Genomic DNA, 27,128 nt, shown 5'->3' with positions numbered 1-27,128 from the left:
AGAGATCAGAAGAACTATTGATTCTGGAATTGAGCAATTTCCAGTGGTACAAAGAATTGGCATATTATAGTCATTAGGCTATGTCTTCTATTCAACACATTCCAAATTATTTTCTATTCAGGCATATTCAAAATGTATTTTTATTCAGTGTATTCAAAATGTTCATTCTTTGAAAAGTATCCCCCAGTTACCCAGTGGCCCCTCCCCCTCAGTTTTCCCACCTTTATTCTCAGGGCTTAGCGGCCACTTGGATGTTATTTGCTCCAAGCTGTCCTCATTGGAACCACGCATCCCCATTTCGTGTATATTGGAATTATGTAAATTTTAAATAATGCTCTGTAGAAGAGTCCTAAGATATTCCTGAACAGGCAACACTTAACATAGTGCAGATTCCTCCAAATTGGTACGATTTGTGCAGAATGGCGTAACAGGGCCAGAGCACCAACTTAGTGACATTTAAACCACTTTTCGTCCTGTGTCTGGCAGACGCTTACTTTAGCGGCAAACAGAAACCTGTATAAGCCTTGGTCACAGTCATGGCGAGCCATAGTGGGACTCTGGAGCAGGGGCTGTTGTGATTTTGGTGATGATAGTGCTGTTATTTTAACACGCATTGTTAAAATAGTTTGACATCTTTTCTATCCATGATCGTAGCATCTAAACTTCTAAAAAGTAGTGGTGTTGCAAATGTGCCCTTGAAATGAGGTCAGACACAGTGGATTAAAAAGGCCTGGCAGTGGCCGTGACCTTCGGCCCTATTGATTTCAGGGAAAGACAGCTAAACCAAAGGGATGTTGCTAGGACTTTTTAAAAAAGCATCACTAAAGTAAATTAAGCTGCTATCTTTACGGATCTGTATGCTCTGAGAACACATGTCCCAGCCCATTTTGTGATTTTTAACTATAAGAAAATTATACTTGAATTAAGTGAATTCTGCATGATGTAGTTCTTAAGGAATGCTGTTGTCTTGTGAATATCCTGTAGGCTCCTTCTCAATCAAGAGGAAGCAGAGACCATCTGTTATTTCTATAGTCCACACTCCAACCACCTAATAACAATCATAATGGTGACATTGTTCTAGAACTTCAGTGATTATAAAACAATGGTCTCAACTCACCCCCAGGATGACCCTGGGAGGTGAGTTTTCTTATTTTTCCCATTTTACATATTGGGCCCTCCCCAGAAGTGTAGAAAGATTCACTAATTGGCTCACATCATCCAGCAAGGAGTAGCCCATAAGAAAGCTTCCAGACTGATCATGGAACCGGGAACCTATGGGCATCCAAATGGACTTGCAACATTTCCCTCAAGTGCTCTCTCTCAAGTGCTAAGTGCTCTGGATAGAGGCATGTTCTGGTGACAGGGAGGATGGAAACTTCTCTGTTAGTTCACAGGGTAAGGAAAGACCAAAGAAAGAGGCACTCCAGATTGATAGGTGGCAGTTTTAATGAGCAAGGGAACTTCTTTACATGGACCATCTTGGGTGGTCACAGGAAGAGTAGTTCTCCATACCTGGCTACCAGGTCTAAAAGTTTCTAGAGAGGCTGTAACTGCATTCAATCAGAACTACCATCCAGATGGTCTCAACAGCGTATTAAGGCTACGTTCTTGGGAAAATTGCTAGCATGGGGAGGGCAAGCCGACCAGGGTAGGGGGTGAGGAGCCTCTGATTGCTTGAGTTCAGCTTATGGGTCAGCCAGTGTTCACATCCTCTCTGTGACCTCCTCCAACACTGCCCCTGTGTCTCTCCTGCAATATCTGAGGCTGTGGCCTTGTGTCTGTTTCCTTGGAGAATTCCTTAGTTAGGAAAGCAGTTTCATTTGGGGTTGGCTGGTGATCAAGAAGTGTCCCTTGTGTGCATTGAAGTGTTCAGTGCGAGGAAAAGCATCTCTGTGGAGATGATAAGGAGAGAAGGGTCACAAGCCACGTCAGAGCAGGACTGTCATAGCAATGGGTCCTGGGGAGAACGGCAGAAAAAGTCAGGGGATAGCACTCTGTTTCTCTTCCTAACCAATCCTGAGATCTCGGACAGGGCTTTAACCTCCCTGGGCCTTAATTTCCTCATTTGCAGAAGAGTAACACTTGTCTGAGCTACGTTAGAGGATTGTTGTGAACAGATGGGAACCTTTTCTTTCTAGTGCATGCCGCCCAAGGCAGAAAAGACTCAGGGACTGAATGGCAGCAGGCAGGCAGGAAGCCTTTGCCTCCCTGCCAACACCTCCACCCATCCAGCCCTCCACAAGCTCCCTGGTGCGCAAGGGCAGGATTTTGTTGTTTATTTTGAAAAAACGAACTCAGCCCTTGGGATTCAGAGAACAAATAACAAATGTGATAGCTGGTTAAAGAAACTGAAATAACTTATTGATAAACATACTTTCTTAGTTTTTACAGATAGGAAATTAGGTCTCCTTCTGGTCTATACAATCTATAAAATTATCCAGGTATAAGGACTGAAATCAATTCAAAAGACTTTATTTTATTTCAGGAATGTCCAGAATCAGTAATTTAGATGAATTCATGAGGAATCACCTCTTCTTGCCCTGAAATATGCATAGGGTAGCGTTGGGTAGGAGACTTGGCCTCCCCTGGGGAAGGAGTTGGACAAAGGCAAAGCACCCCTTGTCCTCTCCCCAGGCCACTTTCGTGCCAGCCCCCTCTTCCACAGTGTCTCTAGTGTGCATGGAACTTCATAAGTTAATATGTTTGGGGCAATGGTTATACACAGTGGGATTTGCTCCAGGAAGGGAGAGCAGTAAGTTTTAGCTTGTGGTCAATTGATTCAGGCTGCCTGGGACGCCATGTTGAAAGAGTCTCAGGCAAGTTCTGGTCCGGGGCAGAGAGTCATGAGCACCCCCCACGTAGCTGTATCCCTTCTCTCTGGCCTCGGGCTCCCTTGACATTGTCCTGGCTGGCGATCTTTCACAACCAAGCTTCTTCTCTGTTTTGTTCTAGACACACCAGAATTGCAAGCACATAGAGACCACTCTCAGAGAGAGAGAGACAGAGAGGTTCGTCAGAGAGGAATTGACCTAGGTGGTTATGGAAATTGAAAACTTAGCCTGAGAATTGGGGGCCATTTGTGTAAACCTTGGTCTGAGTCCAAAGACCCAAGAACCAGGAGTACCAGTGTGTGAGGGCAGAAGCTGGGTGTCCCCGTTCAATGAGAGTGAGAGAGACCATTTGCCCTTCCTCTACCTTTCTGTTCTATGAGACCCTCAACAAGTTGGATGATGCCCATTATGGAGGCCAATTTTCTTTACTCAGTCTCCCTAGTCAAGTGCTAATGTCCTCTGGAGTCACACTTGTAGACATGCTCAGAAGCCTGCCATCTGGGCATTCCTAAGCCTAGTCAAGTTGACATATACAGTTAACCACCACCACCTGTGTATGTTTATTGAGCACAATGGCCTTCCGTCTTATTCATCATATAAATTAATTATGTAAATGTGGAGGTCACAGAATCCTCAAATTGCCAGCGATCTACTAAAGTTCTAGACCCCGCTCTCCGTACCACACACACATTTAGCACTTTCAGTACTCAGCATTCTGAGGTTAAGAGAGGAGACTAAGGGAGGTCACTTGACTTGCCTGGGGCCACCAAGCTAATTGGTAGAAGGGCCAGACCCGAACCATTCTCTGCACCTCTCTGTCTTAGGATGTGCCTTGCATGAGCTATTTCCTTTTTATATGGGACAGACCACAAGGATCAGAACTTGGGACTAAGTGTACCTACCAGAATGGGACAGGGAGCTGGCGAACACACTGAGAGAGCTTTGCTAAGAGCAGGTGCGGTCTCGTGAACAATGAGGTTTCTGAAAGTTGTGGCTACACAGCAGCTGTTGGAACCCAAGGACAAGTTGGGAACAGGTGATGCTGGGAGACCTTGAGGCCAGATGGTGTTCGGTGCCCTGATGGCAGCGAGCAGGTCCCAGGTACTGGGCTGTTTTCAGGAACAGGTGTCCTGTCTCTGGTAGGACTTCTGGCACTAGACACTCAGAAACTCAGTCCCACAGGGACTGACATGGTTGACAAGAAACAAACATGGATATTCAAGCTTAAGAAACAGGGCAGGAACCCAAAGATCCGGTGAAAGATGGGGTTCATTTTAGGGAGTAAAGAAAGAGCATACAAGACAGGAGCCAGAAAAGGGGGTCAGTGTTGGGCTAAATCTACCGGGCTGTGGACAGGACTGGCCCCAGAGGCCAGACTGAAGTTGAGTCTGCAGATTTGAGGTGTTTAAAGAGGATAGTACAGGGACAAAGGTGAGGGCTGCTGACCAGGCAGAATGTTGCCTTGACTTTGAGCCCAGTGCTCTTTTCTATTGAATATTTATCTTTTAGCAATTCTGCAGAGCTGGAGACTTTTCACCCTTGTACCTAAAAACCACAAATGAAATAAAGGGTAAAGAGATGAGCTTCAGACTTGCTCCTGCTAGTTTGGGAAAAGCAGTTGTATTTACCCAGATTTGGTGATTACATAATGGACAGCTCAAGCAAAGGAAGGTCATCGCCCTCAGATAGATACTTCCATGGCCAAGCTTCAAGTTCCGCACAAATCACAGGAAAATGGGTACTTTAAGAATGTAGCGTGTCATCCTTTTAAAAAGTCAAGCTGGGCATAAAATGTGAGGATTTAACCAGATGATTGTCGTGTACGCTTGTTGTGCAAGAAGAGGGTAATCGAGACCCATATCTGAGGCAGGATGGAGGAGGGAGAAGAAAACTGGTCTTGGGAACAGAAGACCTGGGTTTTGAGCAGGAATCTGTCCTTGCAATTGCTCCAAGCAATGTCCTCCTCTATGACCTGGGGCCAAAACCCCAGAAAGGGATAAGGATTAAATGGAGTCTTGGCTTTGCAAATGCACTGAAGGAAGCTGCAGAGAATCATTGCCCTGTAATGTAAGCCCACAATCCCTTCCTTCTTTCTCAGAGTACTCCACTTGATTTGGCCTGTGTAGACCAGGCCTCGTGACTAATTTTACTGTTCCAGAAACACTTCATCACCTATGTCCAATCCCGCTTGCTCTCTCAAAGCACCAGAGAAAGTCTAAAATTCCTCTCACTACTCCTGGACCCAAAACTATTGGGATCAAGTCATACCAAACTAGGAGTGAGGGAAGTTGTTGTGAGATTCAAGAGAAGAGAATGAATGACCTTCACATGGACTCCCCATAACTCCATTGTGATTCCCCCATATGGACTCTCTCTCTCTCTAGTTCTCCTGGGGACTCATCGGCTGTTACCCTTGTGGGTCAGGTAGTGCAAACTGGACTCCCTTCTGAGAGTTGTCGGGACATTGCCTTCTGGAATTGGCCAAAGCCAACAGGCAAGGAACTAACATACTAACACTGGCGTGGTCCAGTCCAGGAATTGGAGAAGGTCCCGGTGGGCCTTTTCAGAGAAGATGGTATTTATTTCCTGGGCAGGTCTATATATCTGGCACTGGGCTATCTGCTTTATATATATATATATATATATATATATATATATATATATATATATATATATTTATTCTCACAAAAACCTTGGAGGAAGGGTATGTTATTGCAGAAGTGAGTAAGAGGAGGATTATAGAAGCTAAGTGTCTTGGGTAATGTTGCCAGCCAGCAGGTAGCAGAGCAGAATTCAAGCCCAGGTTGTCCTGACAGCAAAGCCCATGCTGTTTACTTGACGCCACGCAGCCCCCTTCTCAGAGAAGTGCTAATGAACTTGGCTCAGGGTGGGTAGGGCTTTGTGCTGGAGCAGAAGAGTCAAAGCCCATTAGATGAAAATCAAGAGTCCAATGCTGACAACTTAGACCCTCCCTTCCCTCATCGCCTTCCTCTCCTCCTTCTTGTTCCTTTACCAGTCTGGGAGACCCTTAGGTTGGGGGAGCTTGGACTGGGTCTGGAGATGCATCCAAAGAGTGAGGCTCTGAGACCAAACAAATAAATGAGAGTTGTGAATATCATCCCACAAGGAGTCGCTGAATGCGCACCACGTGCTCGAGGCAGACGGCTTGCATCTTCACTAGGGAGCAATATATTCACCCCACATTGTTAAATAACAGTCAGGACTATATGTGACCAGGGTGAGAAGGAGGGCTCGAGGTAGCTGGGACTCAGTCTGTGGTTGAGATCAGAGGAGATGGTGCGGATAAAGGGAAAGGCTCCCACAAGGCACAGGGACCCATCCATCTTCATCCTAGGCAATCTCTGGCTCAGAGTAAATGTTTGTTGAATGACTGAAAACTGAAGGGTGGTTGAGTTGACTTTCCGGGAAAGAGGAAAAATACCAAAGAACTCTTAGAAGCAGGAGTCAGTGGGAGGAGGGGAGGCAAACACTATGGTTCATTTGGGGAGAGGAGCAGGGGTACCATTGGTAGCTGTGCCATTCTGACAAGTGCCAGGCTGTGGACACCTAAGAAAGTCCCTACAGGCCTGTCCTCCAAGCAAGCACTCTGGCATCTCCCTTTGGGGGTCTAATAACCAGCTTGAACTGAACTTGTTACCTTGTAGTTGACAGGAAGTCTATCCTTCCATTTTCTCAGGCCCCCAACCCTGGAGCCATTCTTGACTCTCCCCTTTCTCTCACCAACTACACCCAACACAGTAGGAAAGAAGATTGCCTCTTCCTCCACACTCAGTCTAGATTCTAGAATGCAAGCCCTTTTGCCAGTCATCTTTCATTGTTCTGGGGGTGTTCTCAGAGATCTAGACATCTGGGAAAGGCAAGAGGAGAGAACATGTGATTCATTGGAGACCATGAAAATGTTTTCAAAATAACTATTCATTCTCAGAGCCCAATTAAAAACTCGTATATTCCCCTTAGCTGGCTTTTCCTCAGCATTTATTTCTAGCCTGGCCTGATGTCACTGATAAAATGAATGGAGAGATGAGTCAGTGGTTGAATAGGGTAACAAGCCCTCAGTGGTAACTACTAAATTAAGCTAACTGTAGCCTCTTAAGTTCAATATAAAAGCAGGAATGGAGGGAAAAAAATACCATGGAAAGGAAGAGGCCCAGAGGAAGATAATTTTTGGTCTGTCTTAGAGAACAGATTTGTGCCAAGGGGCCCAAAATAATTCATAATTGGCAGGCTTCTTGTCAGCCCTGCTACTTTTGTCCCAGCAGAATTACACGTCAGTTGTGTAAACTGCTATAAATAATTATCGCTTTTGCAAAAAATTATATCCAGACAAAAGAGCTGGTGTCCTGTGGGAGCTACGTCTCAGAAATAGCCAGATTTGGAACAAGATTAACAACCTCCAAAACCTGCACCGCAGTGTGCAATCGCTTAAGTGTTTCAACAGCACAAACGTGGGCACCCTTCTTCCCCCCACAGTGTATGTGGCGGAGGAGCACATGAGTCTGGACAAGTCACAGCTGTGCTTAAGCTGGAAATGACAGTCTTATGAAGCAATCTACGCCACTTCCCACTCAACTCAGGAAATTAGAATACGACCGAATGAAAGGACTTTGTAACCAATTCATTCAACATATCTTATGAGAACGTTCCACTTCTCAGGGGCTAGACCCTAGGGATAAAAGAGAGATACCATTCCTGCTTTACAAAACTTATAGTTTCAGATAAAATACCTGGAAAATATGGTAAGAACTGTGAAGGAAACGGAAAATAGTAAGAACATTGACTTGAGAGAGAGTAGGGAAAGCCCCTTTTGAAAAGGGGAAAATAAGATCTAACAGATGATGAGGAGCTGGCATTGGGAAGGCTAAGAGCAAGGCCATTCCAAACAGAGGGAACAGCATGTACAAAGGTCCTGAGAGGGGAAAATGACATACCTGCTATTGAAGTGGAGGGAAATATAGAGATACAAATCTGCAAATCAGATTCAGAGAATTATGAATCTACAGATAGCAACTTGCCAGACACCATTATTTTATATTTTCTGAAATTTAGACAGTCTTACTACCTTCTCTAAAGTCTCACAGCAAGCCAAGGCAAGGACCCAGAGTTCTGGACTATTTATATTACCAAACCCTCTTGACAACCAAAGAGAACAATTTGACTTTGCTCATTTTTGTTCTTCCAAGATACTAGTAGCTCTGTGTGTCATACAACAAGCAATTTGCAGGATTGGAAGAGAGAGAAGAGGTCATTTTATGTCATTGCCTTTACTCATTCATTCTTTCACTTACTTATTCAGCAGGTTGGGGATGTCCTCAGGGAAGCTCATGAGCCCACAGCTTTGCTATTTTGGTGGCCACTGCACTTTGTTATGCTGTTCTTATGTCCTGTGGGCTATCTGTAGCCTCTTCTAGACCCAGAGCTCCATGAAGAAGTCAGAATCTATCCTGCCTCAGTACTTAGCCCAGCACATAAAAGGTGCTCAATTAATACTGGTGGAAAGCTGAATGAAAACCTGAATGGATGGCTGAATAAATGAAGGTTGAATATCCTCCACTCTTAATTGGAAAATTCACCTGTGAGAACATAGGTATGTTCACGCTTGCCCAGTCTTATCTTCAAACACCACCAATAGGGAGTTGATATATCATTAAATGCTTATTTACCATAAAAACCATTAAAATCCTGGAGTCAACTTTACAGTGATTGTGGTATTCACAAATATTTTCTTAATGTTCTTTCTCATTGTTTCCAATAGGTAACATATAGGCATGATTCCAAAGTCAAAGCGATGGCACAACGGGTACTTTGTGAAGTCTTACTTCCACCTGTCCCGGGTTACTCTATTCCCCATGCCCCATCTCCTCCCCACGCCCCCACTAGGTAGGTTGGGTTGGGTAGAGTGGCCCTATAGACTGGTTTGTCTAGGACAGTTTCTAGTTGTACCTACTATCTTGGTATAAATATTAACGGTGATCCCTTTCCCTCTCAGAACTATCCCATTTAGACAAAAAATAATATGGTTACCCTATCTATAACTACTTTCACTACTTCCTTCAAACTTTTCTTTATGCAGAATTAAGCAAATAAGAATATATATTCCTATTTTCCCTTCTTTTCAGCATCTTGCTTTTCTCCTTAATTTGGAGACTTCTCTATAACAGGAATAGAGGTGGTCTACTCTTTCCTTCCTTCCTTCCTTCCTTCCTTCCTTCCTTCCTTCCCTCCCTCCCTCCCTCTCTTCCTCCCTCCCTCTCTCCCTCTCTCTCTTTCTTATTTATTTAGCAACTGCATGGCTTCCATTGTTTGGATGAGTATGACGTATTTAACCACTCTGCTGCTGATGGGCAATTGGGTTATTCCGGTTGTTTGCTGTTACAATAAATGGGGCAAGGCTGTTAATATTTAAGTGTGTGAAGTGAAGTTGTGTCTAGAGGATTACTGAGTCAAATGGCACACGCATCTGTAATTTTGATAGATATGCTAAATTTCCTTCCACTGGGGTTGTGGCATTCTGCAGTCCTAAAACAAGGTATGAGAGATCCTGTTTTCCTATAACCCTGTTCTTAAATAACTCACCGATTACACAACTTGATCCAAAATTAGCAATTGTGTTCTCGAGGGGAATACTGTTGGTTTATCTCTTCCCCAGAACCTAACTGTCTCCCTAGAACTGCCAAAGAAGTGCTAGCATATTAATATTTTCTTCTAATAAATGGTTTTAGAAATTCCTTAAATCAAATACCTTCATGAATACTAAGAACTTTCAGTATTTTCCTATTTTTTTCTCAATAATTAATAGTTTCTTTTTTATTAAATCTTGTGATAAAATGGTTGCTAGCCAGTGGTGCTTTTTTAGTCTGATACACAAATTTTTAAGAACTATGGAAGGCTATTCTGTCAATAAATATGTTGTGGTGGGGGGAGAGTAATGAGGTATGTAGTATTTAGGAAGTACTTACCTATCATCACATTTTTAGATCCTTTGGACTATTGAGATAAATTTAGTTAATTGCCCATATCCTACCATTAGAGTGGCCTTGCTAGAATAAAGGAAATTTGGCCCATTGGAAGTTAGAAATCAGACCATGTTCTGTAACTCATGACTGAAGGGTTTCTCAGTCTGCGGTCCTCGGGCCACCTACTTTGAATCAGCTAAAGCACCTGTTAGAGGATAGAGCTTCTCCGTACCCATATTCTCACATGTCATCATTCTGATCATTATCACTATTGTCCATAGTTATTGACCAAAAGCCATGGGTAGGACACCAGACCTATGCTCTGTAGGAAACGCCTAGCTCCTCACACCCTGAGTTCCAGAGAGCTTTCTTTGTTCCTTTTTTTTTTTTTTTAACTATCTCATTATTTTAAAAAAGTATTTTATTACGAACATTTTCAAACACAGGTGAAACCTAGTATAGTAAACTCCATGCGTCCGTGATCAGCTTGAACAATGACCAACTCATAGCCAACTTGGCTTCATCTATGTCCCCAATGAGGTCTCGCCATCCTTGGAAATCCCAGACATCCTATATTTCATCTGTACCTGCATTTTAGCATGTATGAGGAATGCTTGCCACTCCCACAGAGGAGCAGCTGATCGGAGAGGGGCTTTGAGAGGCACCCGGTGTGGACGGAAGGAGAGCATCTCAGAAGGACGATGGCCTGGCTAGATGTCCAGGGTATCTCCTCTGGGCTGGCTATTAACCTCCAAGGAATTTGTACTAGGTGCATTCCGAGGTCCTTCCTGGCTCTAAGATGCAGGCTTTAGCCTGTGTCCTGAGGGGCTGTCCCTGCTGGGTTGTTGGAGGGTCCGACATGAGGCCAGTGCTGGGGAGAAGACATCGCATGGGGATGCCATTAAACACTGCTGGCTAAAGTGCATTTTTGTTGTAAGTGAAGTGCTTCCTTATGGTTTGAATGCTTTGCCAGACTTTTACCACCTTTCAGTAGGCTTTTTCTCAATTTCAACAGCATTTTGCCCGCATTTCCTTGCCCCATACAAGCAATTCATTCCAAAAAGCATTCGCTCTTCTGCAATAGTCAATATGCTGCTTGAATTGGAAGTAGGTCTTTTTCTCCCTTTTTAAAGGAAAAGTAACAGGGGCGCCTGGGTGGCTCAGTGGGTTAAAGCCTCTGCCTTCAGCTCAGGTCATGATCCCAGGGTCCTGGGATCGAGCCCCACATCGGGCTCTCTGCTTGGCGGGGAGCCTGCTTCCCTTCATCTCTCTGCCTTGTCTCTCTGCCTACCTGTGATCTCTGTCTGTCAAATAAATAAATAAAATCTTTTAAAAAAATAAATAAATAAATAAAGGAAAAGTAACAGTTTCTGTTTTTACAGAGAAAACCCAAGCACTTCATGGACTGTGTGATAAAATGTCACTTTATGATTTTCGTAGCCAGGACAGGCTATCACTGGCTATCCTCAAAAGCCTTCAACCCATTTTGCAACTGACCTAAGCAAGCCTGGGTGCCTGACAGTGGGGAAGCCAAAGCTCACAGCCCTTGACATCAGTAACAGAGGCAGCGAGAATAAACCCCCAACCCAAACCGCAGGACTATGGAAGAAGCCTTTTAATCATCTTAGAGTTATAACATTTCCTACTAAATGGTTAGAGGAGATGTGCAAAGAGTAGGCTCTTGACCCGTCTTTGGTCCAGAAAACAAAGGCCTTCTTGCTGCTGGAACTAATTTCATGAAGCTGTGAAGTTGGCAGTTTCACCTTCTCATTTCTCTGCAGGGTTTTTTGTTTGTTTTGTTTGTTTTTGTTTTTCCTCCAATCCCTCCCCAACTTTTGCAAAAGTCTTGCATCATTAGGTGAACTCTATTTAAAAGAGGTACATATTTCCCCAGCCTAAAGACACTATTCTGCTGTCTTGTGAAAGACCATTGTTTCAGTGCAAGCACCAAAGGGTTGGGAAACAGGGTCAGATTTCTCAGCCTACCCCGCTCTTGTTGTGGGATATCTGAGTCCCAAGACACCTGTGAAAGCCTGCTACCGGACAAGTCACCCTGGGAAAAAGCAGCAACGTGAGGTTGCATTTTTCCTGTTGGCATCTTTAACAGCTTGATAAACTGGACTTGAAAAAAATGTAAAAAACATTGACAAAGAAATGTAAATTTAAACCACAATAAGCTGCTTTTTCCACCCAAATAATTGACAAAGATTTCAAAGAATGGTAATGCCTAAATTAGCAATGGTGTAGGAAAAGGGGTCACTGATAGTGGGAGTGGGAATGTATGTTTTATGACAATTCTGAAGAGCACTTTGGTAGTACATGTCAAAAATCCATTAAAAGCATATCATGTAATCCACCAACCTCTCTTCTAAGAATTTCTTTCTCAAGAAATAGCCAGACTGCAGTTTAAAACTGTGTACAACAGATGTTTATGGTAAGAAAAAAATTCAATGTCCAAGAATATAGATTGGGTTAAGTGAGTTACAAATTTATAAAATGGAAATCTCTGAAGTCAGAAAAAAATTCTAAGGTAGAGTTACATTTATTGGCATAGAAATATTTCACAACATTTTTTTTTTCTTGTGCATAGATTTCTTGTCTGTTTCTGTCCTCCTCTTTGCAGGGATAGGTGCTCCCATGAACTAGGGCTAATGGTCAGGCACTCTGCCCCATTGTGATCTAAACAGACACTAGAATTCTAAGAGGATGCATTGCTACAGTACAAGGAAACTGACTGGTTCCTTTAATGGAATCACACTCAGTGGTCAGCACAGAGGTCAAATCTCTATTTGGGAAAAAGGAGCAGTTTGATGTGGTCCTGGCTCTTATTCTCAGACACTCGTCTTCCATCTTTGGAAGGATCTTATCAGGGAATATTTCCTCATCCGCTATTTTTCATGAAAAGGTCTTCATGGAAAAATGAAATAGTACAGCTGGAACATTAGAAATAAAATGACAAAATGCTAATTTACTGTTGAGGTAGGTAAAAAGGAAAGATGTCCCTTTTTTAAATAAGATTTTATTTATTTATTTATTTATTTATTTATTTGAGAGAGACCAAAAGTGAGAGAGATCACAAAGAGGAAGAAGCAGACGTGCCTTGCTGCTGAGCAGAGAGCCCAATGTGGAGCTCAATCCCAGGACCCTGAGATCACGACCTGAGCCGAAGGCAGACACTCTACTGACTGAGCCACTCAGGTGCCCCAAGGATGTCCCTTTTTATTTAAAAGTCTTTGGGGGGGGGTGTGGGTGGTGGAGTTGGTTAAGCTTCTGATTTGGCTTCAGCCCAGGTCCTGATCTCAGGGTCATGAGATCAAGCCCTGCCAGGGCTCCCTGTTCAGCGAAGAGTCCCTTTAAGACTCTCTTTGCCACTCCTTCAGCCTCTCCCCACCTTAAACAAACAAACAAACAAACAAATAAATAAATAAAAGCCTTTGAACCTGCCAAGGGAGATAAATGGAGAGGAAGCATGAGGGGTGAGTGAAGAAAATGCTTAACAGCAGGGAGAAATTTGGTCTAAATTCTCCCCAAACAATGGGAAGTTTATTTATAGATGTACACGTTTCCTCATTAAATAGACATTTACCATGTACTCGTGTGGCAGAGCTCCCAGTCAGCCCTGACTGGCCTGGATTTGGTAAGGGGACTAGAATGTGTCTCAGCTCTGTCCCAGGTGGGCAAGCGCCCTTCCATGTCACCCTCAATGCCCCCCTTCAATTACTTGTTCACAAATGTAAACTAATTTCTCTCACTGGTTGTTCCGGTGTCACATAGACGAAGCCTGTCCTCCACATTTTGGGGTGTCCTGGGGCTCAGTCCCGGGGCCCCTTCTCTTCTTTCTGTGCCTTCTTTCCCTAGGTCATCTCACACAGTCTCCTGGCTTCAAATACTGTCCTGGTGGGATGACTCCAACCTGGGCTCTCCAGTCACTACATTTCCCCGAGTTCCAGAACCACACTCACACCTGCCTAGTTGACAATCCCTGCTTGGACATCTAAGGCACTTCTCAGATCTCTCTGGGGACATTAGCCGGGGTCCACTCCGCCTGGCCAGCCCTGCTGCCGCTGGGGCTGACCTCTGCTGATGTCCTCCCTCTGCAGGAGAAGGACAAGGAGAAGGAATCCGCCTTCCTCGGCTATTCAAGTCGCCAAGTTGCTCATTGACTCAGTCACTTCTGCTCCTTCTTCCCTTTACCCGGAGCTTGACATTCTGCCAGAGTTATCCTTGACACCATAGCTATCTTCTCCTACGTGTGTTTTGGATTAGGGTTTCCTCCATTAATAGGATCCTATCTGGGGGCGCCTGGGTGGCTCAGTGGGTTAAGCCGCTGCCTTCGGCTCAGGTCATGATCTCGGGGTCCTGGGATCGAGTCCCGCATCGGGCTCTCTGCTCGGCAGGGAGCCTGCTTCCCTCCCTCTCTCTCTCTCTGCCTGCTTCTCTGCCTGCTTGTGATCTCTCTCTGTCAAATAAATAAATAAAATCTTTAAAAAAAAAATAGGATCCTATCTGCTTTTTATCATTTGTGAATTTTCTCAAAGTTTGAAGCTTTCTGGTTGTGCTTCTTCTTTTTTTAAATCTCTCTTTGTTTAACTCATTCTTTTAATGTTTTAAGGTCTTTTGTTCTGGACGTTTTGGGTGGGTGGTAGAAACAGGCACTCAGTTTGCTGTGTCGATTCAGTATCTAGTCTTTCTAACAGATTCAGCATTGTACTGAATATAAGCCAATTTAGTAACTCAGTTATTTTTCTTAATTATCATTGTGTGCTCTGGAACTGTGTGCTTCAGGGGCTGTCGGGATGTGTAGCCCTACTTTACCCAATGACTAAGCGACCCCCAAAGAAGTAGAAAGCCATCAGAAGTCTCAGGGTTATTGTTTCTTTTAGTTATGAAGTGTCACTTCTCACTCCTTTCAATATGCCTTGCTATTATAATTGGTAGTCTTATGTTTTATATAGTTTCTTTTTCTTTAGTAATAAAAAAAAAGAAAGAAATATGTGTTATAGAAACTTTTGCTCCTTAGTCCTCCCTTAAAGGGAGATGATTATTTCTCTTTTTGTCGTTACATTATATAAGAACATTTTCTCAGATTACTTCTTTTTAAATATGTGATGTTGTACTATAATTTTGCTTTTTTAAAAACCTTGGAACAAAATCAGTTTGGTTTGTTTAACCTGGATCCTGCATTTGAAGAGTGCACTACATAACTTAGTTCTCAAGTTGTTCTAATATCTTCAGGATATGGGTAAATTTTGTGGTTAATTTTATATATTAACTTGACTGGGCCATGATGTCCAGCTAGGTGATGAAACATTAATTTGGATGTTTCTTTTCCTTTTTTAAATTTATTATTTATTTGTCAGAGAGAGAGAGAGCACAAGCAGGAAGAGCAGCTGGCAGAGGGAGAAGCAGGCTCAATCTTAGGACCCTGAGATCATGACCTGAGCCAAAGGTAGATGTTTAACCAACTGAGCCACCCAGGCATCCCTATCTGGATGTTTCTATGAGGGTGTTTTTGGATGACATTTACATCTGAATCAGTGGACTCTGAGTAAAGCAGATTGACCTCCATAAGGTAGGTGGGCTTCATCTAGTCAGTTGAAGGTCTTAAGCAAGGAGTTCTACCAGCAAGTAGTCTTTGGACTTGAACTGCTGCATCATCTCTTCCTGAGTCTCAGGGCTGTGGCCCCTCCTGCAGATTTTGAACTTCCCAACCTCCATATTTACATGCTCCGATTCCTTAAAATAAATCTCTTTATATCTATACTTATACAGATATAAACATAATATTAAGTAGGGGGGCCTGGGTGGCTCAGTTGTTAAGCATCTGCCTTTGGCTCAGGTCACGATCCCAGGGTCCTGGGATCGAGCCCCGCATTGGGCTCCCTGCTCAGCGGGAAGCCTGCTTCTCCCTCTTCCACTCCCCCTGCTTGTGTTCCCTTTCTCGCTGTGTCTGTCAAATAAATAAAATATTTTTTAAAATATTAAGTAAAAAATTTATAAAACATATACATTTGTAGAAATATGTATAAATATATTACATATATCATACATTAAATATATTTTATGTATATGTACTTAATTCTAAATTGACTTGGAGTCCTTGCATATTTTCACATGGAGCAGTAGATGTTACAGAAATCAGAGTCAAAACGACACATATCCACGTATCTGCTTTGAGAACTAGGAATCAAATCCCTTTACAGGTGGCCCTTTTGTGGGGACACCTGGGTGGCTCAGTCAATTAAGCGTCTGCCTTCAGCTCAGGTCATGATCCCAGGGTCCTGGGATCGAGCCCCATGTCAGCAGGTTCCCTGCTCAGTGGGGAGTCTGCTTCTCTCTCTCTCTATTTCAAGTAAATAAATAAAATAAAGCAAAGAAACCCTTTTGTGGATCTCCTTGTTTGTTACTGCCTTTGTAGATACCCCTAGACTATGAACTCTATTTGTCCACTACCAACCATAATGGCAGCCTTGTTTCTAGTCCACTGGGCATTTCCTGAATGTTGGCTCCGGTTCAACTACCAGAAGTGCTGTTGTGCTGCTACGACTTCATACCTTTGCTACATTCCTTGAGTTTGCACTTGACACCATCTCCCAGTCTTCTTGGACTTCTAGTTTCTGGATACCTTCAGGTCCAGATGACTGATCTTCACTCATTTCCACATCAGCCAGACCGCTGCTCTCAGCATCCAGGTTTTCTCTGCTTCCCATAATGGGAAGATGGGCTTCCCATCTGCTTCACCATAATGAGTGCCACTTTTGCACTGGTTTTTCCCAATGTTCACAACAACCTGACAAACTGGCCAGTGTCTTTTGTTTTCATTTCTAATGTAGCTCATGTTTTCACATTCTATTCTATAATGTGAAGTTGGCTTGCGAGGAAGGACAACATTTTGCAAATAGGAAGACTGTTTTTAAAACATTGAGTGCTCAGTATGTTGTCACAAGCACCTGGGAACCTTGGGGAGGATTATTGAGACCTGATGATTCTAACAAAATAAATAATCAAATGAAATAACTGAGCGGCACTTACGCTGTTAATAATACAGACCTAGAGCTGCAGTTCTACTTGACTCAGTTGGGGTGAAGTGAGGAGATATGCAGCACAGCAGTCGGTCTTAACAGAGTAAGTTTCTATTACCACCATCAACAAATTACCTCCCATGGAGTGGCTGGAGACAACACATATTTGCTACTTTACCATTCTGGAGGTCGGAAGTCCAAACATTTTCACTGGGCTAAAATCAAGGTGTCAGCAGAACTGTGTTCCTTTTGGAGGCTCCCGTGGATCTGTGCCTACCTGCCGATCCCTGTTTCCAGAGACCACGAGCATTTCTTGTCTTAGCGGCCTTTCCATCCTTGCAACTTCTGCTTCCATTGTCACACCCACTTTTCTGACTTGGACCCTTTGCCTCCCTCTCGTAAGACCCCTTGTGATGACGCTGGGCCCCTGCAGATAATCCAGGATAATCTTCCCATCTCAAGATCCTTAACTGCTAAATTCCTTTGGCCATGTGAGGTAACATATTCACAGGTTTTGGGGGTTCGGCTGCAGATGTCTTTAGGGAGACTGTTATTCTACCCATTAGAGTAACTGACAAGGTGAAATGGAACATGCAGGTATCACATTTCATAGACTGAATTAGCAACGACAGGAAACAGTGACACTCCCCCCCGCCCCCACCGGGGTTCCAACAAAGGGAAAATGTTGGCATGTTGAAAATGTAGAAGCTTAAAGAGAAGGCCCACAGAGCAGAAACCTACAGCTCTGAGGACAAGACACCAGCTGCTAGTGGTGGCCTCTCTGAGGGGATAATGAGGTAGGGGCTTCAAAGGTTGGGAGGACAGCAGACTGCTCCCTTTGGAACAAAGTACGGCTTAGAGGGGGATGAAGCAAGGCTTCTGATGCCAACCAGAACAGGAAGCTACCAAAAGGAGTAGGTCCCTTTCCTTCCTCCTGCTTCCTAGTCTTTCTCAAGTGCTCCTTACTGACACTCCAAGAGGGAGGCCGAGGGCACAGGAAAATTGTGGGTACAGCCTCAACCCCAGCATTACAAAGCAGAACACAGGACCTAAGTCAGAACTGGAGAGACAATAGTTTTACAAGTGGTATATAACTCAATGCAGTGAAAAGCAAAAAGCATAAATCCGGGAATCCTGGGTGGCTCAGTCGGTTAAGCGTCTGCCTTCAGCTCAGGTCATGATCCCAGGGTCCTAGGGCCAAATCCCACATCGGACTCCTTGCTTGATGGGGAGCCTCCCTCTCCCTCTGCCTGCTGTTCCCTCTGCTTGTGCTCTCTCTCTCTGACAAATAAATAAAATCTTAAAAAAAAAAAAGGCATAAATCCATCAATTGTTTTGATTCTGTATCCCTAAAGCAAGACTTGTTTGCTCAGTTCATTGGTTTTTTATATTTTGTAGCTTCAGATCACTTTAAGACACATGTGTGGAAACTAGTGTTTTTAGATAGACTCCACATAATACAAAGGTTACCACACTTTTTAGAAAGAATGTACTCTTGTAAGGGCCTACTTAGCCAGAGGGAGCCATTTTGCTGTTTATGCAGTAAACTTAGATTGACCATATGCAGTAAACTTAGATTAACCCTATGCAGCAAACTTAGATTGACCCTGCCCCTCCCAGAGGAACTTACTTGCAAAGCCCAGATACAAGGGCAGGTCAGGCCAGGTGGAGACATCCAATCAGTGGAGCGCGCATACTGTCTCCCTAGCTACTGGGAAGAGTGGGCACCGCCTTTTGGGCCCCAATTCTGACCAAAGTGATAGGCTAGTTCAAATATCTACTAGGGTAAATTGTAATCTCATTGGCCACCTGTGTGTAGCCATGCTTTACCACATGGCCTTTGCTCTATAAAAGTTACTCTGTGAGGCGGGGAAGGGTCACCTCTTTGTAAGAGATGGCCCTGACCGGTCAGTTTGATTCTCGATGTTTAGCACGAAATAAAGCTTTGCTTGACCTTCGCTTTGTATCAGTCTCGTTCCTTTGATTACGGACCCAACTCTCTTGCGTTATTTTGTTTTATAACACTCCATGCGATCTCCCTAAATCCCTTCTGGTATATATTTAGCTTGTAATTAAAGCAATTCATTCATTTGAGACGCCTGAGTGGCTCAGTCGGTTGAGCATCTGCCTTTGGGTCAGGTCATAATCCCAGGGTCCTGGGGTTGACCCCTGCCTCGGGCTCCCAGCTCAGCAGGGAACTTGCCTCCTCCTCTTCTTCTGCTGCTCCTCCTGCTTGTGTTCTCTCTCTCTCTCAAGTAAATAAAAATCTTAAAAAAAAAACACCTATTAATTCATTTGTTTGAGGATTTCATACCATTCTTTGATACAACTGAAAACAACTCAGGATAACTCAAAAACAAGAGGAAAATTTCTGGGCACTACAGTGAATGGTTTCTTCAAACCTTTTCATAATAATAAGTGAAAAGAAACCCATAGAGGAAACATCCTGAGTCAGATATTCAGGTTAAGAGACATATATCCTATTTTGAGAGTGCAATCTTTGCATTTTGACTTATATTCTTTTTTTTTTAAATTTCTTTTCAGTGTAACAGAATTCATTGTTTATGCACCACACCCAGGGCTCCATGCAATCCGTGCCCTCCATAATACCCACCACCAGGCTCACCCAACCTCCCACCCGCCCCTTCAAAACCCTCAGATTATTTTTCAGAGTCCATAGTCTCTCATGGTTCATCTCCCCCTCCAATTTCCCTCAACTCCCTTCTCCTCTCCATCTCCCCATGTCCTCCGTGTTATTGCTTCTGCTCCACAAATAAGTGAAACCATATGATAATTGACTCTCTCTGCTTGACTTATTTCACTCAGCATAATCTCTTCCAGTCCCATCCATGTTGATACAAAAGTTGGATATTCATCCTTTCTGATGGAGGCATAATACTCCATAGTGTATATGGACCACATCTTCCTTATCCATTCGTCCGTTGAAGGGCATCTTGGTTCTTTCCACAGTTTGGCGACCGTGGCCATTGCTGCTATGAACATTGGGGTACAGATGGCCCTTCTTTTCACTACATCTGTATCTTTGGGGTAAATACCCAGTAGTGCAATTGCAGGTTGACTCATATTCTGACCTCATGTTTTGATGGCTTGTGTGAAGTTTTTCCGGACATAGTTCTCGGTTTTCGAACACCAGATTTGTGTTCTGTGTTACTCTGTGTTCTCTAATATGATCTTCCTATTATCAAGTTGTTCTTCAGTTACAAAAGCAAGACTAGGGCACCTGGGTGGCTCAGTGGGTTAAGCCTCTGCCTTCAGCTCAGGTCATGATCTTGGGGTCCTGGGATCAAGCCCCACATCAGGCTCTCTGCTCAGTGGGGAGCCTGCTTCCTCCTCTCTCTCTGCCTGCCTCTCTGCCTACTTGTGATCTCTGTCTGTCAAATAAATAAATAAAATCTTAAACAAACAAACAAAAAACAAAAGCAAGACTAAAAGAGCTGAATGTCCTCATGTCTATCTAGCATCATGTGCTCCATGTTGACTTCTAGAATGTTTTAGAATGTGCCAGGCTTGAGCACCTGCAGTGCTGTGGTTGGTGTTCCCTTTCATTCTCAAGTCAACTCATCATGAAGCTCTTAGGTCCTAGCCTTGGTTGGCTAGTTTGGCTTTCGACCCCATTCAGTACACTTTCTTGTCCTAATAACCCAGAAATGACTTCAAGCTAAAATATTTGTTAAACTGCTTCTCATCCCTCATCCTCAACAATTCTGTTTCCTTTCCTCTCCTGCATTTATAAATGCAATCTTTTGACTTGGAACTATGGTCCTAAATTGGTGCAACTTTCCTTTAAAGTCATTGTTTAATCACTTCCTTGGAATCCTTTTGTAGGTAGATTTTAAGAAAAAGAAGCCAATACAAGAAAAACACAAATTATACCAGGAATTTATTCCAGAAGCTTTGCTCAGGATCACCTGGGTCTGTGTAGATTCTTCCTGTTTCCATACATATTTGACATTTCCATCTGTTCAATAAAGACTATGTTCAAAGTAGTAATCCTAAAAAACTGTTGATAAAGTCCAAAAGTAACAAAAAGTCTTGAAATATGTGACATGCATTGTAACTATTGAGGCAGAAAATAATAAATTAACTATGGAAAATTGATTTTCAACAAGAATTGATACTTGAAGTTTTCTGTTTAAGAAATTTTATTTCCTTAATTTCTATTTTACCACTACTTTATTTTCTATTATTTTTATTGGTGATAAAGCTTCTTTGAAGATTGCTTTCTTTTTTTCTTTTTCTTCAAATGCTACTGTGCTTTTGTTTTATTAACACTATTTTGCTCTTAGTTTGGCTTTTTTCTCCCACCCTTAGAGTAACCATAAATTTTTCCTAATTTTTATATTTTAAATCTTTACTATTCTCACATCTTCTTACAATTAATGTTTTGAATAGCAATTATTTTGTCCCTAATAATTGATTGACCATTTGCATCTTATAATCTTATTTTATTACCTAGGTAACTGCAGTATATATCATTTACTTTTTCCTCTCTCAATTTCTTCTGTATTCTCATTAATAATTGAAAATTGGGGTTTATATAACAAATTTTATTACATTTCCCAGGGAAGTGTATCAAAAGTAGAGAGGTGATTAGTCATAGGGTAAATATATACAGGAGATAAAATATATAGAAGATAATATATAGAAGATAACAGAGGTATCAAAGACAACTAAGAGGCTATAGCTATGTTTCATTTATACTGTTTTTGTTCTTCATAGTATGTTCATATGCATATGATTTCTAATATTTCATTTTGTAGCCTGCCTTTTTCTTCACTCTGATTCCTTTCATGTATACGTAAAGACTTCTGTTCTGGGAGTTCCCCCTTCTGATTGTGGGTAATCTAAGTAATTCAGCTTAATCCTTTTGCTAAGAATTAGAAGAGCTAAACAATTACTTTTTAAAAATCTTTGAAGGCATCAGGGAATTGAGAAGTCAATGAAGAATCAGGGACCCAAGATCTTATGAAAGAAGGGAGATGGGCATTGCATTCGAGTCTCTGGAGCTTCCAGAAGAGGTGGTTGAGAGGCTGAGTAGTTCAACAGAGGGTGACAAATTCATGAAGTTAAGGAGAAAAAGCTGGAGTTCAGAGACTACCAAAGAGGAGGATCCTAATACCCTTTTAAAGTGGCTTCAAATAATCCCAATCTTTGACTGAACTCAGGTTATCTGGGATAGCTTGAACTCTTTGCTATTAACAAGAAGAAAAACATAAATCCTCTCTACTGAAAGAGACTATCATCCTAAACTTCAATTTTTCAATTTTTCCCGATAGTTTTTCATATACAATATCCAATATTTCTTTTAAAATATTCATAAGTCTATAAAGAGACAAGTTACTGTGATAGATAACCAAAGTGGGAAACACAACAAAAGTAGACTTATGGAATCTAGATAATCAGACACAGACCTCAAAATAACTGTACCTAATTGTAATTGTAATTGTAACTGTAATTATAAAGTACTAACTCCCTAATGATATCAAGGGGAAAAAAGATAGAAATAACCCATATCAAGAATGGGAGAGGGGATGGGGTGCCTGGGTGGCTCAGTCATGTAAGCATCTGCCTTTGGCTCAGGTGATGATCCATGGTCTTGTGATCAAGCCCACCATTAGCATCCCTGCTCAGTTGGGAACCTGCTCCTCCCTCTCCCACTTCCCCTGCTTGTGCTCTCCGTGCTCTCTCTCTGTCAAGTGCATAAATAAAATCTTTAAAAAAAAAAGGAAGAGGGGACACTGTTACAGATCCTACAAATATTTGAAATATTGTGAGGATATTAAAACCAATGTGAATACCTAGAATTTTTTTTTACCAATTGACAATTTTCCAGAAAAGCACAGTTTACCTAAACGGACACAAGAAAATCTCTACAGTCCTGTAATAATGAAAGAAATGGAATGCATAATTTTAAACTTTCCATTAAAAATAAACCCAAATCCAGATGACTTCGCTGGTGAGTTTTATCAAATATTTGAGAAAGAAATAATGCCAATTGTACATTAACTTTTCCAGAGGAGAGAAAAATTGAGACACTTTACATTTTGTCTCCCTAGGCCAGTGTTACCTTGATACCAAAACCTGACAAGAACTTTATAAAAAAAAAAGAAAATAATAGGCCAATACAACATAAATGTTAAAAAAAAAATTAAACCAACTATTAGCAAAACAAATGCAACAATGTCTGGTGAATACACTGTGACCAAAGTGGGCTATTCCAGGAAGGCAAGAATGGTTTAAAATTTGGGTTGCCCTGGCAGAATGGAAACAGGTCCTCTGGCTGGAGATACACATAACACATTGACTTACTGGGAGCTATAAATGGTTGCAAAGAATGTCTTCAACAGAGGATTTGGGTTTGGTCTAGTAAGTAGATCTAAGAAGCCAATCTTGTAGTGGGGTAGAATGTTCTACTTCCGGTCATGCTTCCACAGATATAGGCAAAACATTAGACAACCTAGAGACCAAATGTAAGATCTGTAACTAGGAACTTCTTTTCAACCAAAAGTGAAAGAGACAGCACCCTTGGGCCAGAAATGTCATTATAGAATAAGTTGGTTGAAGGGTTGAAACTGACTCTTGATACCATATTTGTACTGAATACAGGAAAGAAGAGTGGGAAATTGAAGTCCCCTATAAATAAGATTGTTTCCATCTTGACAGTAATGTTGATAAAGATTTTTCTGGATCAAACATTTTTGGTTGAGCTGTGTTAGCCTTTGGAAGTTGGCTTGCTGGCTCTCAGATGAGTTTTCACAGAGCTAAGTCTAAACAGTCACAGAATATTTTTACCATGGGTTACCAGGCTGCAGACCTCCAGCTACACCCTCAAGTAAATGATGGCACTGAACTTGGAGGTTGTATCTACCGGGGGCTTAAAATGAGAAGATCGGATCACCAATGAGCCTTGCTCACATAGCTGGCACCAACACCTGTTTTGATGTTGCTGCTAATTACACACTGGCTTGTAGAACTCCTTTATCTCCTAAAGCAAATAATCCCAGCGTGATCGGACTGGGTGATACCCCAACCTCCAACCACGAGTCAAACTGACCCCATCAGCTTTAATTGATGGAAAGAACATCAGTGCAGGAGGTCAAAATGTTGGGGTGAGAGTCAAACTAGAAAGCTTAATGTGGTTTTGAGTAAAGCATCAGTTTTATCCCTGGAAATGAAGAGAAATGAACCTGCTGTGTTTTGACCTTAAAATTCTTCTGTGACATTTCAGAAGGGTGAACTTTTTATTCTTCCAAAGAATAGTTATCTTCCCCACACCGAAGTCTACAGACCGGAAGGTCGGCACTTGAAGGCATGCCTGGAAGTTGTCAAGTCCGTGGGACGTTTCAGTCTGGTGTTAGTTTACAGGCATGCCTCAGTGACAGTGCAGTGACATGTGGTGAAGGAACTGACCCAGTCCTCCAGTTTGTACTTCATGTCTTGCATGTGCCCTGCCACTTTCTCAAGACCTTTAGAGATATAATGGTCTCTGTGCTGTAATGGAATCTTTGGTTTTATAGCAGAGTAAAATGAAGTAAATCCATCACGGGGGCACCTGGGTAGCTCAGCTGGTCTGTCTTTGTCTCCGGTCATGATCCTGGGATTGAGCCTCCCATCGGGCTCCCTGCTCAGCGGGGAGTCTGCTTCTCCCTCTGCCCCTGCCCCTGCTCGTGCTCCCTGTCCCTCTCTCTCTCAAATAAATAAATTAAATATTAAAAAAAAAATAAATCCATCATGTTTGGAACAAAGAGAGAATGGTTTAAGGTTTATGAAATTTGTCACATTAACAGAATGAAGGGGAAAACATCATACTACCTTCTAGATAAATGCTGAAAAAGAACTTGCCAAAATCCAATGTATATTCGTGTTTAGAACTTCTAGCAAATATAAATGAAACTGCCCGAATCTAATAAAATGCACCTATAAATAATCTTACACAAGCATGATTAAATGTTAAAAAACATTCCCTCTGGAATTGAGAGTGAGACAAAAATGTCCAGCCAATTTGATAAGCAAGATAAAGAAAACAAGTATAAGAATATGAACACAAGGATAAAAACCACTCCTACTGATAATTTGGTGATGTACATAGACTATCCGAAAGAATCTACAAATAAATTGTTAAATTTAATTAAATTTAAATTTCTGGCAACCAATCTTCTCTGTACTTATGAGCTTGGCTTTTTCTGGTTTTGTTTTATTTTGTTTTGTTTTGATTTGTTTTTTTTTAGATTCTGCATGTAAGTGAAATTATATGGTATTTGTCTTTTCTGACTTATTTCTTAGCATAAATGCCTTCAAGGCCCATCTACAATGTTGCAAATGGCAAGATCTCGTTCTTATTTATGGCTGAGTAATATTCCATTCTACATATATCTCCCCCATCTTTCTTCTTTATTCATCTGTCAATAAGCACTTAAGTTGTCTCCATATCTTGGTTATTGTAAATAATGTTGCAATGAACATGGGGGCGTGGATATCTTTTTGAATTAGGGTGTTTGTTTTCTTCGGATAAATACCCAGAAGTGAAATTCCTGGGTCATATGGTAGTTCTCTTCTTGACTTTTTGAGGAACCTCCATACTGGGTCCATAGTGGCTACACCAGTTAACGTTCCCACCACCAGTGCACAACATCTTTCCCTTTCCTCCACATGTTCGCCAACTCCTGTCATTTCTTGCCTTTTTGATGATAGCCCTTCTAACAGGTGTGAGGTGATATCTCATTGTGGTTTTGATTGGCATTTCCCTGATGATTAGGGATGTTGAACATCTTTTCTTGTGTCTCTTGGCCATCTGGATGTCTTCTTTGGAAAAATGTCTATTCAGTTCTTCTGTCCATTTTTTAATCACATTGTTGTTTTGCTACTTTAGTGGAATGAATTGGGTTTTAAGAGTTCTTTATATATTTGGAATATTAATCCCTTATCAAATATGATTAGCAAATATCTTCTCCCATTCAGTAGGACGCCTTTTCATTTTGTTGATGGTTTCCTTTGCTGTGCAGAGGCTTTTTAGTTTGACATAGTCCCTCTTGTTGATTTTTTATTTTGGAAATTAAAAACAAATCATCACTGAGAGAGTTGTCGAAGAGCTTACTGCCTGTGTTTTCTTTAAGGAGTTCTGTGGTTTCAGGTCTTACATTCAAGTCTTTCATCCATTTTGAATTTATTTTTGTAGATAGTGTAAGATGGGGGTCCAATTTCAGTCTTTTGCATGTAGCTGTCCAATTTTCCCAGCACCATTTATTGAATACACTCTTTTTTCCCCTATGATGTATTCTCCTCTTCTTTATCAGAGATTAATTGACAGGAAGTCTTAAGTCACAAAGTATTACTGTAAGGGAAAAGATTGACCAATATGGCTACCTTAAGAATTTGTTACTCAAAAGACTCAACTTTATGTAAATGATATTCTTTCCTGAACGGCTCTTCCCCCTCACCACTGAAGATTATGGCTGTGAGAGTCATCCATACTTTTTAGGTGCTTTATGTTTATATATGGTCTGAGATGGGGGCCAAGTTTCATTCATAGAAAATGGGCGAAACTCTGCCCATTGGTTTAAACAACACTCTGGTGGTTACCACTGGGAAAGACTGAAAGGAAAATGATGAGGAGGGGAAACCAAGAGGGCTCCGAGTCGCTGGTTGTGTTCCATTTCTTGTCCTGGAGGTGATCACATGAGTGGGATTACTTGGGGTAGTTCACTGAGCCATACAGCAATTTGCTCGCTTTTCTGTATTTGTGTTAGACTTCAATAAAAAGTTAAAGAGATGTATCTTCCTTTCCCTTAAAGTTATAGACTAGCAATAAATGCATTAGTTCCTTTGTTCCTGAATTGTCCCCAGTTTGTTCCCTTTTGCCAACTGCCATCTCACCATGACCTGTAGAATTTTTTATTGGCCACCTAATGCATGCCCCCTATGTTGCTAGATTCAGTTACATATATTGTCACATTGAAACTTCACGACAACTCTGGGGATTGGATGTCATAGCCACTGAGACTGGGAGCGAGGAAGGGATCTATCGAAGTCAAACAGCTAACAAACAGCAAGCAGCAGAGCAGGGATTAGGTTCTGGTATGTTTGCTGCGTTCTACTGTGCTATTAAAATCCGAACATTAAAAATAGAAAATTCTACTTATCAATTCACTTGGGAACCTCTTTGATCTATATAAAAATGCTGTTAAAAAGGTACATCCGAGTAAAATAAACATTCTTTTCTATGTTCCTGGTATAAATTTACAGCACTTGTCAAGTTTGTGAAGCTTTTTAAAAGTGAATGT

General features: G+C 42.0%; 1 pseudogene; it reads left to right on the top strand.

Moving 5' to 3' along the window:
- Positions 1-23,169: 23,169 nt before the first annotated feature.
- LOC111144458 lies at positions 23,170-23,993 on the top strand (annotated as a pseudogene).
- The last annotated feature ends 3,135 nt before the right edge of the window (positions 23,994-27,128 follow it).

The sequence above is a fragment of the Enhydra lutris genome, unplaced genomic scaffold, assembly GCF_002288905.1.
Source record: "Enhydra lutris kenyoni isolate GAN:26980312 unplaced genomic scaffold, ASM228890v2 scaffoldscaffold11, whole genome shotgun sequence".
NCBI lineage: Eukaryota > Metazoa > Chordata > Mammalia > Carnivora > Mustelidae > Enhydra > Enhydra lutris.
The sequence above is the reverse complement of the archived record's forward strand: the minus strand, read 5'-3'. Positions and strand labels throughout refer to the sequence as shown.